This window comes from Anomaloglossus baeobatrachus, unplaced genomic scaffold (genome assembly GCF_048569485.1).
Source record: "Anomaloglossus baeobatrachus isolate aAnoBae1 unplaced genomic scaffold, aAnoBae1.hap1 Scaffold_4634, whole genome shotgun sequence".
NCBI lineage: Eukaryota > Metazoa > Chordata > Amphibia > Anura > Aromobatidae > Anomaloglossus > Anomaloglossus baeobatrachus.
Genome location: NW_027443976.1, coordinates 18,643 through 31,460, shown reverse-complemented (window position 1 = coordinate 31,460; position 12,818 = coordinate 18,643). Strand labels below are relative to the sequence as shown.

The following is a 12,818-nucleotide window of genomic DNA, read 5'->3' as shown; positions in this document are numbered from 1 at the left end:
GGCTTTTTACAGTTTTTCTATTCCCAATTAGCCGTTTAAGTGTACTTATTGAAAGTAGTAATTCTTTCATAGGCCGCCCTTTCTTAGTATTTGACGTTCCTTATATTGCGGTATGAGGCTTCGCAGTAGGTTGCAAACATTCATCACCCATGACTGTCCCCAATTGAGCTCAGAAGCTCAATGTCTATCATGACCTCTCTTTTAGAATGTCCAAGAGCAAGCAAACTATTCCTCCAGGAGAGGGCGCCAACAGACTACTAAAGAGATCATCATTACTCAAAGAAAACCCCAAAAACCAATGCATGATAGGAATAAACAGGTAACTTTCTTTGGAGTGGAAGCGGAGAGATCGCACCAGATGCCAATTCTAGATCTTATCACACCTGTGGTCACTGCAGCAGCAGGTGAATCCACTTTGTCCAAAAGGGATCTATTCCATTCAATTGCAAATGATCTAGATAAGACAGAGAACTGCAGCACGGGGACATAGCCGAGTTGGTCAGGTTGAGTGGTGATGAGTTTGCTATTTGGATGAATAAAGAAAGTCAAAAGTGTGAAAGATAAAAAACAAAAGGAGGAAGTGTGAAAAGTGAATGGGCCAAATTGAGGTGCATATGAAGACGTATGCTTTCTTCCAATTCATTAAATCGGGCTAATATGAATCAGGTGAATTGAGTTCTGCTTTTGGAAACTGGGTTAAGAAGGGGTGCACCGTTCCTGGAGGTACTGCAATACCAGGTCAATGCGTGGAGTGGACAGAGCAAGCTCTTTTTCCATCTCCCTGTTCTAAAAATGCATTTAATATATGGTCCCCAGATAGGGGACGTATCAGATATTAAACTGATAAGAACAGATACTACACTTGATCTTAGCCAAAAGGCCGAGAAGCGATAACCAGAATTGGTTTGGGCCTCGAGTGGCACCCTGGCCTATGCCGGACACATCTTAGGGAGAGAGAGCGAGAGGGAGACAAACCCACGCCTACACAAGACATTTTGTCACCCAAGCCAACCCTTGAAAAGGCTGCTTTGCAGAGCAAAAACAAGAAGAATGGTGCGTTTTGCAGCCGCCGCCCACTGCAATGAATCTGAATAACTCCTCCTTTAGGGCGCAAGCAACTCCCCTCCCCCTTGCAGTCTTTCCAATTCACGATACAAAAAGACGGACAGGACAGGTTGCCTGACTTTCCGTCACTGCCACCCTTTGCCATCCTTACCCGTAGAAAGCCCTTTCATCATCCCCAAACCCTAATCTTTTCCCTTTCCTTCCCAGCCCCCAAACCCTGCCCTCTGTACCTTTCTCACCACCCGCTTCCCTTCTCCTGTCATCCCCCTACCACCCGGGAAAAAAAGAGATTGCCCCCTCCTTCCACTAGCCCACCCTCCCACCCAAAGAACAACTTCTTCTGCGCAGCTTGTTTTCTAGGCAGCAGCGCTATTGTGATGTCATCGGGGGGCATTGTGACAAGCCGCCAGTGTTCCGTCTCTTCATGTTGTGCACAGTTCAAACGGAAAATACATCAACAGGCAGACTACAGAAAAGCTTACTATCAAAGGTTAGAGGGGGGCTTTCTCAGAGGGCTTTTTACAGTTTTTCTATTCCCAATTAGCCGTTTAAGTGTACTTATTGAAAGTAGTAATTCTTTCATAGGCCGCCCTTTCTTAGTATTTGACGTTCCTTATATTGCGGTATGAGGCTTCGCAGTAGGTTGCAAACATTCATCACCCATGACTGTCCCCAATTGAGCTCAGAAGCTCAATGTCTATCATGACCTCTCTTTTAGAATGTCCAAGAGCAAGCAAACTATTCCTCCAGGAGAGGGCGCCAACAGACTACTAAAGAGATCATCATTACTCAAAGAAAACCCCAAAAACCAATGCATGATAGGAATAAACAGGTAACTTTCTTTGGAGTGGAAGCGGAGAGATCGCACCAGATGCCAATTCTAGATCTTATCACACCTGTGGTCACTGCAGCAGCAGGTGAATCCACTTTGTCCAAAAGGGATCTATTCCATTCAATTGCAAATGATCTAGATAAGACAGAGAACTGCAGCACGGGGACATAGCCGAGTTGGTCAGGTTGAGTGGTGATGAGTTTGCTATTTGGATGAATAAAGAAAGTCAAAAGTGTGAAAGATAAAAAACAAAAGGAGGAAGTGTGAAAAGTGAATGGGCCAAATTGAGGTGCATATGAAGACGTATGCTTTCTTCCAATTCATTAAATCGGGCTAATATGAATCAGGTGAATTGAGTTCTGCTTTTGGAAACTGGGTTAAGAAGGGGTGCATCGTTCCTGGAGGTACTGCAATACCAGGTCAATGCGTGGAGTGGACAGAGCAAGCTCTTTTTCCATCTCCCTGTTCTAAAAATCCATTTAATATATGGTCCCCAGATAGGGGACGTATCAGATATTAAACTGATAAGAACAGATACTACACTTGATCTTAGCCAAAAGGCCGAGAAGCGATAACCAGAATTGGTTTGGGCCTCGAGTGGCACCCTGGCCTATGCCGGACACATCTTAGGGAGAGAGAGCGAGAGGGAGACAAACCCACGCCTACACAAGACATTTTGTCACCCAAGCCAACCCTTGAAAAGGCTGCTTTGCAGAGCAAAAACAAGAAGAATGGTGCGTTTTGCAGCCGCCGCCCACTGCAATGAATCTGAATAACTCCTCCTTTAGGGCGCAAGCAACTCCCCTCCCCCTTGCAGTCTTTCCAATTCACGATACAAAAAGACGGACAGGACAGGTTGCCTGACTTTCCGTCACTGCCACCCTTTGCCATCCTTACCCGTAGAAAGCCCTTTCATCATCCCCAAACCCTAATCTTTTCCCTTTCCTTCCCAGCCCCCAAACCCTGCCCTCTGTACCTTTCTCACCACCCGCTTCCCTTCTCCTGTCATCCCCCTACCACCCGGGAAAAAAAGAGATTGCCCCCTCCTTCCACTAGCCCACCCTCCCACCCAAAGAACAACTTCTTCTGCGCAGCTTGTTTTCTAGGCAGCAGCGCTATTGTGATGTCATCGGGGGGCATTGTGACAAGCCGCCAGTGTTCCGTCTCTTCATGTTGTGCACAGTTCAAACGGAAAATACATCAACAGGCAGACTACAGAAAAGCTTACTATCAAAGGTTAGAGGGGGGCTTTCTCAGAGGGCTTTTTACAGTTTTTCTATTCCCAATTAGCCGTTTAAGTGTACTTATTGAAAGTAGTAATTCTTTCATAGGCCGCCCTTTCTTAGTATTTGACGTTCCTTATATTGCGGTATGAGGCTTCGCAGTAGGTTGCAAACATTCATCACCCATGACTGTCCCCAATTGAGCTCAGAAGCTCAATGTCTATCATGACCTCTCTTTTAGAATGTCCAAGAGCAAGCAAACTATTCCTCCAGGAGAGGGCGCCAACAGACTACTAAAGAGATCATCATTACTCAAAGAAAACCCCAAAAACCAATGCATGATAGGAATAAACAGGTAACTTTCTTTGGAGTGGAAGCGGAGAGATCGCACCAGATGCCAATTCTAGATCTTATCACACCTGTGGTCACTGCAGCAGCAGGTGAATCCACTTTGTCCAAAAGGGATCTATTCCATTCAATTGCAAATGATCTAGATAAGACAGAGAACTGCAGCACGGGGACATAGCCGAGTTGGTCAGGTTGAGTGGTGATGAGTTTGCTATTTGGATGAATAAAGAAAGTCAAAAGTGTGAAAGATAAAAAACAAAAGGAGGAAGTGTGAAAAGTGAATGGGCCAAATTGAGGTGCATATGAAGACGTATGCTTTCTTCCAATTCATTAAATCGGGCTAATATGAATCAGGTGAATTGAGTTCTGCTTTTGGAAACTGGGTTAAGAAGGGGTGCACCGTTCCTGGAGGTACTGCAATACCAGGTCAATGCGTGGAGTGGACAGAGCAAGCTCTTTTTCCATCTCCCTGTTCTAAAAATCCATTTAATATATGGTCCCCAGATAGGGGACGTATCAGATATTAAACTGATAAGAACAGATACTACACTTGATCTTAGCCAAAAGGCCGAGAAGCGATAACCAGAATTGGTTTGGGCCTCGAGTGGCACCCTGGCCTATGCCGGACACATCTTAGGGAGAGAGAGCGAGAGGGAGACAAACCCACGCCTACACAAGACATTTTGTCACCCAAGCCAACCCTTGAAAAGGCTGCTTTGCAGAGCAAAAACAAGAAGAATGGTGCGTTTTGCAGCCGCCGCCCACTGCAATGAATCTGAATAACTCCTCCTTTAGGGCGCAAGCAACTCCCCTCCCCCTTGCAGTCTTTCCAATTCACGATACAAAAAGACGGACAGGACAGGTTGCCTGACTTTCCGTCACTGCCACCCTTTGCCATCCTTACCCGTAGAAAGCCCTTTCATCATCCCCAAACCCTAATCTTTTCCCTTTCCTTCCCAGCCCCCAAACCCTGCCCTCTGTACCTTTCTCACCACCCGCTTCCCTTCTCCTGTCATCCCCCTACCACCCGGGAAAAAAAGAGATTGCCCCCTCCTTCCACTAGCCCACCCTCCCACCCAAAGAACAACTTCTTCTGCGCAGCTTGTTTTCTAGGCAGCAGCGCTATTGTGATGTCATCGGGGGGCATTGTGACAAGCCGCCAGTGTTCCGTCTCTTCATGTTGTGCACAGTTCAAACGGAAAATACATCAACAGGCAGACTACAGAAAAGCTTACTATCAAAGGTTAGAGGGGGGCTTTCTCAGAGGGCTTTTTACAGTTTTTCTATTCCCAATTAGCCGTTTAAGTGTACTTATTGAAAGTAGTAATTCTTTCATAGGCCGCCCTTTCTTAGTATTTGACGTTCCTTATATTGCGGTATGAGGCTTCGCAGTAGGTTGCAAACATTCATCACCCATGACTGTCCCCAATTGAGCTCAGAAGCTCAATGTCTATCATGACCTCTCTTTTAGAATGTCCAAGAGCAAGCAAACTATTCCTCCAGGAGAGGGCGCCAACAGACTACTAAAGAGATCATCATTACTCAAAGAAAACCCCAAAAACCAATGCATGATAGGAATAAACAGGTAACTTTCTTTGGAGTGGAAGCGGAGAGATCGCACCAGATGCCAATTCTAGATCTTATCACACCTGTGGTCACTGCAGCAGCAGGTGAATCCACTTTGTCCAAAAGGGATCTATTCCATTCAATTGCAAATGATCTAGATAAGACAGAGAACTGCAGCACGGGGACATAGCCGAGTTGGTCAGGTTGAGTGGTGATGAGTTTGCTATTTGGATGAATAAAGAAAGTCAAAAGTGTGAAAGATAAAAAACAAAAGGAGGAAGTGTGAAAAGTGAATGGGCCAAATTGAGGTGCATATGAAGACGTATGCTTTCTTCCAATTCATTAAATCGGGCTAATATGAATCAGGTGAATTGAGTTCTGCTTTTGGAAACTGGGTTAAGAAGGGGTGCACCGTTCCTGGAGGTACTGCAATACCAGGTCAATGCGTGGAGTGGACAGAGCAAGCTCTTTTTCCATCTCCCTGTTCTAAAAATCCATTTAATATATGGTCCCCAGATAGGGGACGTATCAGATATTAAACTGATAAGAACAGATACTACACTTGATCTTAGCCAAAAGGCCGAGAAGCGATAACCAGAATTGGTTTGGGCCTCGAGTGGCACCCTGGCCTATGCCGGACACATCTTAGGGAGAGAGAGCGAGAGGGAGACAAACCCACGCCTACACAAGACATTTTGTCACCCAAGCCAACCCTTGAAAAGGCTGCTTTGCAGAGCAAAAACAAGAAGAATGGTGCGTTTTGCAGCCGCCGCCCACTGCAATGAATCTGAATAACTCCTCCTTTAGGGCGCAAGCAACTCCCCTCCCCCTTGCAGTCTTTCCAATTCACGATACAAAAAGACGGACAGGACAGGTTGCCTGACTTTCCGTCACTGCCACCCTTTGCCATCCTTACCCGTAGAAAGCCCTTTCATCATCCCCAAACCCTAATCTTTTCCCTTTCCTTCCCAGCCCCCAAACCCTGCCCTCTGTACCTTTCTCACCACCCGCTTCCCTTCTCCTGTCATCCCCCTACCACCCGGGAAAAAAAGAGATTGCCCCCTCCTTCCACTAGCCCACCCTCCCACCCAAAGAACAACTTCTTCTGCGCAGCTTGTTTTCTAGGCAGCAGCGCTATTGTGATGTCATCGGGGGGCATTGTGACAAGCCGCCAGTGTTCCGTCTCTTCATGTTGTGCACAGTTCAAACGGAAAATACATCAACAGGCAGACTACAGAAAAGCTTACTATCAAAGGTTAGAGGGGGGCTTTCTCAGAGGGCTTTTTACAGTTTTTCTATTCCCAATTAGCCGTTTAAGTGTACTTATTGAAAGTAGTAATTCTTTCATAGGCCGCCCTTTCTTAGTATTTGACGTTCCTTATATTGCGGTATGAGGCTTCGCAGTAGGTTGCAAACATTCATCACCCATGACTGTCCCCAATTGAGCTCAGAAGCTCAATGTCTATCATGACCTCTCTTTTAGAATGTCCAAGAGCAAGCAAACTATTCCTCCAGGAGAGGGCGCCAACAGACTACTAAAGAGATCATCATTACTCAAAGAAAACCCCAAAAACCAATGCATGATAGGAATAAACAGGTAACTTTCTTTGGAGTGGAAGCGGAGAGATCGCACCAGATGCCAATTCTAGATCTTATCACACCTGTGGTCACTGCAGCAGCAGGTGAATCCACTTTGTCCAAAAGGGATCTATTCCATTCAATTGCAAATGATCTAGATAAGACAGAGAACTGCAGCACGGGGACATAGCCGAGTTGGTCAGGTTGAGTGGTGATGAGTTTGCTATTTGGATGAATAAAGAAAGTCAAAAGTGTGAAAGATAAAAAACAAAAGGAGGAAGTGTGAAAAGTGAATGGGCCAAATTGAGGTGCATATGAAGACGTATGCTTTCTTCCAATTCATTAAATCGGGCTAATATGAATCAGGTGAATTGAGTTCTGCTTTTGGAAACTGGGTTAAGAAGGGGTGCACCGTTCCTGGAGGTACTGCAATACCAGGTCAATGCGTGGAGTGGACAGAGCAAGCTCTTTTTCCATCTCCCTGTTCTAAAAATCCATTTAATATATGGTCCCCAGATAGGGGACGTATCAGATATTAAACTGATAAGAACAGATACTACACTTGATCTTAGCCAAAAGGCCGAGAAGCGATAACCAGAATTGGTTTGGGCCTCGAGTGGCACCCTGGCCTATGCCGGACACATCTTAGGGAGAGAGAGCGAGAGGGAGACAAACCCACGCCTACACAAGACATTTTGTCACCCAAGCCAACCCTTGAAAAGGCTGCTTTGCAGAGCAAAAACAAGAAGAATGGTGCGTTTTGCAGCCGCCGCCCACTGCAATGAATCTGAATAACTCCTCCTTTAGGGCGCAAGCAACTCCCCTCCCCCTTGCAGTCTTTCCAATTCACGATACAAAAAGACGGACAGGACAGGTTGCCTGACTTTCCGTCACTGCCACCCTTTGCCATCCTTACCCGTAGAAAGCCCTTTCATCATCCCCAAACCCTAATCTTTTCCCTTTCCTTCCCAGCCCCCAAACCCTGCCCTCTGTACCTTTCTCACCACCCGCTTCCCTTCTCCTGTCATCCCCCTACCACCCGGGAAAAAAAGAGATTGCCCCCTCCTTCCACTAGCCCACCCTCCCACCCAAAGAACAACTTCTTCTGCGCAGCTTGTTTTCTAGGCAGCAGCGCTATTGTGATGTCATCGGGGGGCATTGTGACAAGCCGCCAGTGTTCCGTCTCTTCATGTTGTGCACAGTTCAAACGGAAAATACATCAACAGGCAGACTACAGAAAAGCTTACTATCAAAGGTTAGAGGGGGGCTTTCTCAGAGGGCTTTTTACAGTTTTTCTATTCCCAATTAGCCGTTTAAGTGTACTTATTGAAAGTAGTAATTCTTTCATAGGCCGCCCTTTCTTAGTATTTGACGTTCCTTATATTGCGGTATGAGGCTTCGCAGTAGGTTGCAAACATTCATCACCCATGACTGTCCCCAATTGAGCTCAGAAGCTCAATGTCTATCATGACCTCTCTTTTAGAATGTCCAAGAGCAAGCAAACTATTCCTCCAGGAGAGGGCGCCAACAGACTACTAAAGAGATCATCATTACTCAAAGAAAACCCCAAAAACCAATGCATGATAGGAATAAACAGGTAACTTTCTTTGGAGTGGAAGCGGAGAGATCGCACCAGATGCCAATTCTAGATCTTATCACACCTGTGGTCACTGCAGCAGCAGGTGAATCCACTTTGTCCAAAAGGGATCTATTCCATTCAATTGCAAATGATCTAGATAAGACAGAGAACTGCAGCACGGGGACATAGCCGAGTTGGTCAGGTTGAGTGGTGATGAGTTTGCTATTTGGATGAATAAAGAAAGTCAAAAGTGTGAAAGATAAAAAACAAAAGGAGGAAGTGTGAAAAGTGAATGGGCCAAATTGAGGTGCATATGAAGACGTATGCTTTCTTCCAATTCATTAAATCGGGCTAATATGAATCAGGTGAATTGAGTTCTGCTTTTGGAAACTGGGTTAAGAAGGGGTGCACCGTTCCTGGAGGTACTGCAATACCAGGTCAATGCGTGGAGTGGACAGAGCAAGCTCTTTTTCCATCTCCCTGTTCTAAAAATCCATTTAATATATGGTCCCCAGATAGGGGACGTATCAGATATTAAACTGATAAGAACAGATTTTTGATTTAATGAAGCTTTCCAAAGCACCGCAAAAATGCATGACCGAAGTCACACCAAAAACAGTGCAAAGGCTAGGATTCGTGTGGACCCCTCCGTGAGAAGAGGATCCCCAAAAATCAACCCCGTCCCTCTGAGCCAGAAGGCCACAGCGAGGGTCAGGGATCTTCGGTGCTCCCCCAAGCCGAAGCCTGGTTGAGCCTTGTTGTTGCTCCCAGCGTCCACCGAGGCATCTTACCCAAGTGGAGTAGGGAGCTACTAGTCGTTGGTTTCGCAGCCGAGACTGCCCGGACCGTCAACCGGTGTTGGTTTCTCAGCCCAAGGCTGACCGGACCTCCAACCGGGTGTTGGTTTCTCAGCCCAAGACTGACCGGACCTCCAACCGGGTGTTGGTTTCTCAGCCCAAGGCTAACCGGACCTCCAACCGGGTGTTGGTTTCTCAGCCAAAGCTGACCCGGACCTCCAACCGGGTGTTGGTTTCTCAGCCCAAAGCTGACCGGACCTCCGACCGGGATTATAAAAATTTCCCTTCTTAGCCAGAAGGCCGGGATAGGGCAATATGCTTGGAAAGTATGAATAGGCAAGGCGCGGCGTGCGACAGAGTCTGAGGCTTACCAGGGTCCCAACCTAGCAAGTTCAGACTCCCTCCAGGGTGTCCATTCCTGGGGCACATTGCACCATAACCCCCACACTTACTCAGTCTAATAGCCTCGATCCTGGTAGGGTCATGGTTTCCTCTGGATGGATATACTATCCTCTCAAAGTACTAACAAGCGCAACCTTCCAGTGTGCATTGCATCATTGTACTAAGGTCAGATAGGGGACGTATCAGATATTAAACTGATAAGAACAGATACTACACTTGATCTTAGCCAAAAGGCCGAGAAGCGATAACCAGAATGGTTTGGGCCTCGAGTGGCACCCTGGCCTATGCCGGACACATCTTAGGGAGAGAGAGCGAGAGGGAGACAAACCCACGCCTACACAAGACATTTTGTCACCCAAGCCAACCCTTGAAAAGGCTGCTTTGCAGAGCAAAAACAAGAAGAATGGTGCGTTTTGCAGCCGCCGCCCACTGCAATGAATCTGAATAACTCCTCCTTTAGGGCGCAAGCAACTCCCCTCCCCCTTGCAGTCTTTCCAATTCACGATACAAAAAGACGGACAGGACAGGTTGCCTGACTTTCCGTCACTGCCACCCTTTGCCATCCTTACCCGTAGAAAGCCCTTTCATCATCCCCAAACCCTAATCTTTTCCCTTTCCTTCCAGCCCCCAAACCTGCCCTCTGTACCTTTCTCACCACCCGCTTCCTTCTCCTGTCATCCCCCTACCACCCGGGAAAAAAAGAGATTGCCCCCTCCTTCCACTAGCCCACCCTCCCACCCAAAGAACAACTTCTTCTGCGCAGCTTGTTTTCTAGGCAGCAGCGCTATTGTGATGTCATCGGGGGCATTGTGACAAGCCGCCAGTGTTCCGTCTCTTCATGTTGTGCACAGTTCAAACGGAAAATACATCAACAGGCAGACTACAGAAAAGCTTACTATCAAAGGTTAGAGGGGGCTTTCTCAGAGGGCTTTTTACAGTTTTTCTATTCCCAATTAGCCGTTTAAGTGTACTTATTGAAAGTAGTAATTCTTTCATAGGCCGCCCTTTCTTAGTATTTGACGTTCCTTATATTGCGGTATGAGGCTTCGCAGTAGGTTGCAAACATTCATCACCCATGACTGTCCCCAATTGAGCTCAGAAGCTCAATGTCTATCATGACCTCTCTTTTAGAATGTCCAAGAGCAAGCAAACTATTCCTCCAGGAGAGGGCGCCAACAGACTACTAAAGAGATCATCATTACTCAAAGAAAACCCCAAAAACCAATGCATGATAGGAATAAACAGGTAACTTTCTTTGGAGTGGAAGCGGAGAGATCGCACCAGATGCCAATTCTAGATGTTATCACACCTGTGGTCACTGCAGCAGCAGGTGAATCCACTTTGTCCAAAAGGGATCTATTCCATTCAATTGCAAATGATCTAGATAAGACAGAGAACTGCAGCACGGGGACATAGCCGAGTTGGTCAGGTTGAGTGGTGATGAGTTTGCTATTTGGATGAATAAAGAAAGTCAAAAGTGTGAAAGATAAAAAACAAAAGGAGGAAGTGTGAAAAGTGAATGGGCCAAATTGAGGTGCATATGAAGACGTATGCTTTCTTCCAATTCATTAAATCGGGCTAATATGAATCAGGTGAATTGAGTTCTGCTTTTGGAAACTGGGTTAAGAAGGGGTGCACCGTTCCTGGAGGTACTGCAATACCAGGTCAATGCGTGGAGTGGACAGAGCAAGCTCTTTTTCCATCTCCCTGTTCTAAAAATCCATTTAATATATGGTCCCCAGATAGGGGACGTATCAGATATTAAACTGATAAGAACAGATACTACACTTGATCTTAGCCAAAAGGCCGAGAAGCGATAACCAGAATTGGTTTGGGCCTCGAGTGGCACCCTGGCCTATGCCGGACACATCTTAGGGAGAGAGAGCGAGAGGGAGACAAACCCACGCCTACACAAGACATTTTGTCACCCAAGCCAACCCTTGAAAAGGCTGCTTTGCAGAGCCAAAACAAGAAGAATGGTGCGTTTTGCAGCCGCCGCCCACTGCAATGAATCTGAATAACTCCTCCTTTAGGGCGCAAGCAACTCCCCTCCCCCTTGCAGTCTTTCCAATTCACGATACAAAAAGACGGACAGGACAGGTTGCCTGACTTTCCGTCACTGCCACCCTTTGCCATCCTTACCCGTAGAAAGCCCTTTCATCATCCCCAAACCCTAATCTTTTCCCTTTCCTTCCCAGCCCCCAAACCCTGCCCTCTGTACCTTTCTCACCACCCGCTTCCCTTCTCCTGTCATCCCCCTACCACCCGGGAAAAAAAGAGATTGCCCCCTCCTTCCACTAGCCCACCCTCCCACCCAAAGAACAACTTCTTCTGCGCAGCTTGTTTTCTAGGCAGCAGCGCTATTGTGATGTCATCGGGGGGCATTGTGACAAGCCGCCAGTGTTCCGTCTCTTCATGTTGTGCACAGTTCAAACGGAAAATACATCAACAGGCAGACTACAGAAAAGCTTACTATCAAAGGTTAGAGGGGGGCTTTCTCAGAGGGCTTTTTACAGTTTTTCTATTCCCAATTAGCCGTTTAAGTGTACTTATTGAAAGTAGTAATTCTTTCATAGGCCGCCCTTTCTTAGTATTTGACGTTCCTTATATTGCGGTATGAGGCTTCGCAGTAGGTTGCAAACATTCATCACCCATGACTGTCCCCAATTGAGCTCAGAAGCTCAATGTCTATCATGACCTCTCTTTTAGAATGTCCAAGAGCAAGCAAACTATTCCTCCAGGAGAGGGCGCCAACAGACTACTAAAGAGATCATCATTACTCAAAGAAAACCCCAAAAACCAATGCATGATAGGAATAAACAGGTAACTTTCTTTGGAGTGGAAGCGGAGAGATCGCACCAGATGCCAATTCTAGATGTTATCACACCTGTGGTCACTGCAGCAGCAGGTGAATCCACTTTGTCCAAAAGGGATCTATTCCATTCAATTGCAAATGATCTAGATAAGACAGAGAACTGCAGCACGGGGACATAGCCGAGTTGGTCAGGTTGAGTGGTGATGAGTTTGCTATTTGGATGAATAAAGAAAGTCAAAAGTGTGAAAGATAAAAAACAAAAGGAGGAAGTGTGAAAAGTGAATGGGCCAAATTGAGGTGCATATGAAGACGTATGCTTTCTTCCAATTCATTAAATCGGGCTAATATGAATCAGGTGAATTGAGTTCTGCTTTTGGAAACTGGGTTAAGAAGGGGTGCACCGTTCCTGGAGGTACTGCAATACCAGGTCAATGCGTGGAGTGGACAGAGCAAGCTCTTTTTCCATCTCCCTGTTCTAAAAATCCATTTAATATATGGTCCCCAGATAGGGGACGTATCAGATATTAAACTGATAAGAACAGATACTACACTTGATCTTAGCCAAAAGGCCGAGAAGCGATAACCAGAATTGGTTTGGGCCTCGAGTGGCACC

General features: G+C 46.4%; 8 non-coding genes and 1 pseudogene across 8 annotated transcripts; all 9 read right to left on the bottom strand.

Moving 5' to 3' along the window:
* Nucleotides 1-701: 701 nt before the first annotated feature.
* Nucleotides 702-892, bottom strand: LOC142280898 (U2 spliceosomal RNA). Its single transcript, XR_012743079.1, has one exon. It is a non-coding gene; the product is annotated as a U2 spliceosomal RNA (small nuclear RNA).
* Nucleotides 893-2,279: 1,387 nt separating this feature from the next.
* LOC142280897 (U2 spliceosomal RNA) lies at nt 2,280-2,470 on the bottom strand. Its single transcript, XR_012743078.1, has one exon. It is a non-coding gene; the product is annotated as a U2 spliceosomal RNA (small nuclear RNA).
* Nucleotides 2,471-3,857: 1,387 nt separating this feature from the next.
* LOC142280896 (U2 spliceosomal RNA) lies at nt 3,858-4,048 on the bottom strand. The gene has a single exon (XR_012743077.1). It is a non-coding gene; the product is annotated as a U2 spliceosomal RNA (small nuclear RNA).
* Nucleotides 4,049-5,435: 1,387 nt separating this feature from the next.
* On the bottom strand, nt 5,436-5,626 carry LOC142280894 (U2 spliceosomal RNA). The gene has a single exon (XR_012743075.1). It is a non-coding gene; the product is annotated as a U2 spliceosomal RNA (small nuclear RNA).
* A 1,387-nt stretch (nt 5,627-7,013) lies between these two features.
* LOC142280893 (U2 spliceosomal RNA) lies at nt 7,014-7,204 on the bottom strand. Its single transcript, XR_012743074.1, has one exon. It is a non-coding gene; the product is annotated as a U2 spliceosomal RNA (small nuclear RNA).
* A 1,387-nt stretch (nt 7,205-8,591) lies between these two features.
* LOC142280899 (U2 spliceosomal RNA) lies at nt 8,592-8,787 on the bottom strand. Its single transcript, XR_012743080.1, has one exon. It is a non-coding gene; the product is annotated as a U2 spliceosomal RNA (small nuclear RNA).
* A 745-nt stretch (nt 8,788-9,532) lies between these two features.
* On the bottom strand, nt 9,533-9,636 carry LOC142280900 (U2 spliceosomal RNA; annotated as a pseudogene).
* A 1,381-nt stretch (nt 9,637-11,017) lies between these two features.
* LOC142280892 (U2 spliceosomal RNA) lies at nt 11,018-11,208 on the bottom strand. Its single transcript, XR_012743073.1, has one exon. It is a non-coding gene; the product is annotated as a U2 spliceosomal RNA (small nuclear RNA).
* Nucleotides 11,209-12,595: 1,387 nt separating this feature from the next.
* Nucleotides 12,596-12,786, bottom strand: LOC142280891 (U2 spliceosomal RNA). The gene has a single exon (XR_012743072.1). It is a non-coding gene; the product is annotated as a U2 spliceosomal RNA (small nuclear RNA).
* Between the last annotated feature and the right edge of the window lie 32 nt (nt 12,787-12,818).